Source organism: Solanum pennellii, chromosome 6 (genome assembly GCF_001406875.1).
Source record: "Solanum pennellii chromosome 6, SPENNV200".
Lineage (NCBI taxonomy): Eukaryota > Viridiplantae > Streptophyta > Magnoliopsida > Solanales > Solanaceae > Solanum > Solanum pennellii.
In genome coordinates this window covers 51,457,471-51,463,096 of record NC_028642.1, presented here as the reverse complement: position 1 = coordinate 51,463,096, position 5,626 = coordinate 51,457,471, and positions in this window count along the sequence as shown.

The window sequence follows — 5,626 nt, the reverse complement described above, 5'->3', positions numbered from 1 at the left end:
TATACAATTTGAATTTGTATAAAATGAGAAAGAGAGAAAGACAAAAGAGACTTGACAAGGAATATACAATTGAATCGAATTGTATAAAACGAGAAAGAGAGAAATTAGATACAATTCGAAAATTGTATAAAACGAGAAAAAGAGAAAGGCAAAAGAAACTAGGCAGGGGAGTATTTTTATTGTATAATTATAAGTGTATAGGACGAAAATATATGTACTTGCATGTGTATATACAATTTTCTCACGCTTTATACAAACAGAAACGCAATTTATACATTTTGCTTCTGTTTGTATAAGTGAAAAAGGCGAGGGTGGCGAGCGAGATTTGGGAGAGTAGCGAGCGAGATCTGGAAGAGGGGAGAGAGGGGAACAAAAATATATGTATTTATACAATTTTCTCTGCTTTATACAATTAGAAACAATTTTTATACACTTGTGTTTGTATAAAAAGTGAGGAAGCGAGCGAGAGATTGGAGGAGAGTGGCGAGCGAGATATTTGGGAGAGAGGCACCTGGCAATTTTTGCAAACGTTTGCTATGGAGCACAATTAAATCAAACCCTAGCTACTCCATTTATTTTAGATTATTAATTTGCTATTATATACAATTTTCTTAAAAAAATTATGAAAAAAGTAATGTTCCGCCAAAAAAATTTCTTCGGTCCAAAGTCGCCATCTTGATTAGCTCAGCTCCAACGTTTTGTTAGGTTCTACTATTATGTCATGCGCGTGTGGTTGGAAACAAGTTATTTTAGGATTAATTATTTAGAAATAAGTTATCTTGTGTTAAGTTATTTTACCATGTATATTATAAAATTTATCTCATTATTATATTATAAATGGTGAAATAAATAATTACACCACTGTCTATTACCGCCAACCAAATACAGAAGCATTTTATCCTTAAAATTATTATACCGCATATCTCACATCAACGACTCCCAGGTATTTTTTTGGGTATAAATGTGTACAACTGAAGTTGTGAATAGTAGGGCCATTGAAAATATATTCAAAGATCCTTTTGTCATGCTGAGACAAACAATGAAAACTTAAAAGGGGGTATGATTAAAGGTAGGAATGAAAAGGAAAATAATTATGAAACTTTTGAACTAATACGTACACAACATGATACAACAAAAGTTTTAACGTCAAAATCCATCAAATGTTTTCATGATTTTTTCATAAAAGGAAAAAGGAAATGTCTAACTTTAGCCATCAGCTACTTCAACTCTCAAGTACTTTACTTCAGTCCCAGTACTGAAAGACGTGACTTCAGGAGTGGATTTCGGAAGGAAAGACTTCGTTTACTTCCTGCAAATTGCTTATGTAAGAACTAGTAGAAAGAAAGGGGCGTTCCGCCACTTGACTGTAAGGAAAGGAATTTGGAATGACCAGAAGAATTGTGTGAAATAAGTGAATTTATCCAGTTGAGGCATTCTTGATTGATTGATACAAAAAGATTAATGGTAAACCTGCATGCATAATGATTTCCAATGTACTAATAATTACTTTCACTTTTAGTTTCTACTTTATATCTTCTCCCTCTCAAAGTCATTTATTGATTGATCTTCATCCAAATATGGAAAGTGATCAGTCAAACTATGAAGTGATCAAAACAAATCAGGACTTCTTTTCTCTTTCCAAACAATTGTCCTCTCTTGATTATTTCAGGTGATTCATTTAATAATAAATTTATAATTTCTCACGATAAAATAAACTTAAAAAATTGGTTAAATAGTTGTTTATTTTATTTAACTACAAAAAACATGAGTATAAAAAAATTTAAAAAGACGAAAACAACAATCCTAAAGAGACTATCCTATTTCCCACGAAGAATCTATCCATTTTATTATATTTATTATTGGGTAAATCACATAAATATGCTATATTATAAAAAATATTTACCATCTATGTCACCATATTTTTCTAACTAAATATAACATTTTCTTTGAATAAAAAAAATTGTACAGTTATCACCTTTTTCTTTACCATTTTTCCTCTTCTTCTTTTCACTCTTTTGCTTCTTGTCTCTTTCTTTCTTTTCTCTTCTGCTTTTTCGTCTTTCTCTTTTTTTCTTTTTTTGCTATTCTTTTACTTCTTCGTCTCTTTCTCTAGCTTTATTTATGTTCCTCCTCTTTTTTTTTTAATTCTTCTTCTTATTTGAGTTTTTCATCTAAATAACCATCCTCAGATCAATTTATGTCCATATGTCACTATTTTTATTCAAAAATAAGATGAAAGGAGGAATAGAAAGACCAAAACTTGTACAAAATTACATTTTTAACCAGAAATTTTAAATCATTAAAATTACAGAAGCAAGATCTCATCATTGATGGTCATTATAAAGTTTCAAAGTTTGAATTCATCATTTGAATTTTACGAATTCGTGATTAGTTTGGATAGGTAGTTCCTACAAATAATTGAAAATGTCGTTTGAAATTTATATCTCATTTTTAAGAGGATTTGGTTTAGTTTATAATTGATTTTAGGAGACTTAACTTAAAATTTGAAAAAAGTGAAGTTTATAGAACTATATCGTAATTATATTAAAATTGTATTAGATATGTTTCATAATTATATTAAAATCATGAACAATACATTTATAATACATATTACAAACTTCACTCCTTTTTTTATAGTGATATCAACCAAAATAATTTAAGTAAAAAACTTGTAATACAAATCCAAAAATTCATATTGTAGTATACTGGGGCAAAAGTCGTTTGTTTATTCATTCGGTCTCTCATCTCAAAGCTCAAAATCAACCCCATCATCTAAAGTCAATAAAAAAAAAGTCTTTGCATCAACCCTTGATATGTCGAGTATAAGTTGGTTAAGGGTAGGTAAAAATCCTGAATGGGCACCATAAGACAAATGTGAGTAAAAAGAAATAAAAATGAGAGAGTCTTATTGGTGAAAACCCTAAGTGGGCACCGTAAGGCGAAAAGGAGTTGAATATAAGAGAGTCTTATTGGTGAAAATTCTGACATGCACCATAAGGCAGACGTGAGCCGGAGCAATTAACATGATAGAGTTTTAGCGGCAAAGACCTTCGTGAATATCACAAAGTGTATAAGGGTTCAAATTATTTATGGCTTCATTAAGTGTCTGGATTCCACATTAAGATTGAATAATCAATAATGGTTGATGAATAGATTGGATAGCCAAGTCTGGAAATCAATTCAAATTGCATGGCATGATCAGTAGACTCGGCTCCCACACTCAGATAAGTTTTTCTTTCTTCTTCTTACCAAAAAAAAAAAGTCTTCATCGAATCTTTTCTTTTATCCTCATATAGTTCGTAATTTTCTTATACTTTTTTTTCTTTCGTCATTTTTTTGGTATGTATTTGAGTCGAGTCTTTGTCAAAAAACTAGGAAGGAATTTCAAGACTCGCTACCAAGTCTCTAAACGGTGCTAGGCAAAGCATCAGGCTACTGAGTTAATCTGTCTTCAAGTGTTGAATTCGAAAATTCTCTGATCCTATGAAGGCTAAACAATGAGTGTTGTGAGATAAAGACATAGGATTTAGATCCCCAAATAAGCAAATGTGGATGAAAGTACAATCAATCAATAAGAAGTATTGACCGTTGGAAACAACCAAAGCATCATAAGTGTTTGAGCCGCCCTTGTCGAAAGATGGAACCACAAACCAACCACCACCTTTTCAAACTCACAAATTTTCTTTGTTGAAGCAGGGACACAAGTTGTTTCAAGATTGAGGATTCGAGGAACCTAGATGATCAACCTAGTCTGCAGCGAGCGAAATGGAAACCCTACAATAAAGACTTGTGGAATATTATATGAAAGTTGGCTAATATATATCAAAATAGCAATTACTTGACTGTTGGAATATTCATTTTATTTATTATTATTATTAGTATTATTATTATTTTTCTCTTTGAAGGAACTGCCAAATAATGAAGATAGCATTCACAATGTTTCGTTGGTATTATTAGTTTGTTGAAGATTTTATTAGCAGGACCCTCCTGGATAATGGGATTAACAGGACCCTCCTGGATAATGGGATTAACAGGACCCTCCTGGATAATGGATTAGCAGGACCCTCCTGGATAATGGATTAGCAGGACCCTCCTGGATAATGGGACTAATAGGACCCTCCTGGATAATGGGATTAGCAGGACCCTCCTGGATAAGGGGACTAACAGGACCCTCCTAGATAATGGGATCAACAGGACCCTCCTGGATAATGGGATCAACAGGACCCTCCTGGATAATGGGACTAGCAGGACCATCCTGGATAATGGGATTAGCAGGACCCTCCTGGATAATGGGACTAACAGGACCCTCCTGGATAATGGGACTAACAGGACCCTCCTGGATAATAGGATTAGCAGGATCCTCCTGGATAATGGGATTAGCAGGACCCTCCTGGATAAGGGACTAGCAGGACCCTCCTGAATAATGGGACTAGCAGGACCCTCCTGGATAATGGGACTAGCAGGACCCTCCTGGATAATGGGACTAACAGAGCCCTCCTTGATAATGGGATTAGCAGGACCCTCCTGGATAATGGAACTAGCAGGACCCTCCTGAATAATGGGATTAGATTACTTTCTCATAGGATAAACACTTACTAGTCTAGATTTTTAGTTTTATATTCTCCTAAAATAAACACTTCCTAGTCGGAGTTTATGTTTTATATTTATATTTGCTAATAACTCACAAAAAATTTTCCCAGTGAAAACTGGGGCAAAAATTTTATTTATTTATTTTTCATTTTTTTGTTTGTGGTGGTTCTCAGGTTTTCTCAAGCGAGACCTGGATTTGAAATTCAAGAACAAAGTTTCAAATTTTTTTAGAATAATCAATTCCATGATGGTTAGAATTAGCTTCTTCAATGCATGTAGCAGCCTGACTTCCACACATCTTTTACTAGTCAACTTTTGATTAAGAAAACACGCATTCATTCAAGAGCATTTTTCAAGTTGTCATTTTGAAGAATGTCAAAAGTTCCGTCTAAGTGGCAAGTTCAGCCTCCATTTCAATTCTAAGTTAAGATATTCACTCAAAAATCAAGGTGATATCTTAAAGTCAAAATTCAAGAAAAGCTGTGTGGATAGAAGTTTGTACATTTGTTTTTCTTTTGACTAATAGTTTTCAATTTTTATGTAAGGATAAGAGCCGCGATCTGGAGCCTCGATGGAACCTCACTTAACTTCCAACTCATCACTTTATCTCCTCGAACTACAAGTGGCATGATTCCCTTATCACCCGGGATATGTAGGATGTCCAAACAAGGACTCGGTCGCACAAATTTTGGTCTTTCAAATAAGAGTTCGGTCAAAACTTGTCACTTTGTCTACTTCTTTGTCTGAAAAACTCTTCGTGTTTCCAGTCAAAGAGGGGCAAACTGTAGACACGTAATTTGACTGAATTTAAGTTTAACACCAATTTTTAGAGCATAAATAATTTTATAATATATTTTGACTTTTTTTTAATTATTTTCATTAAGTTTATTTAAAAGATATAAGAATAAACAACATAAATATAATTTTTATTAGATAAGTTTATTTTGATTGTTAAAAAAAGATATATATATATATATATATATATATATATATATATTTCATATATTATTTAAATAAACTAATATTTCTTAATTAT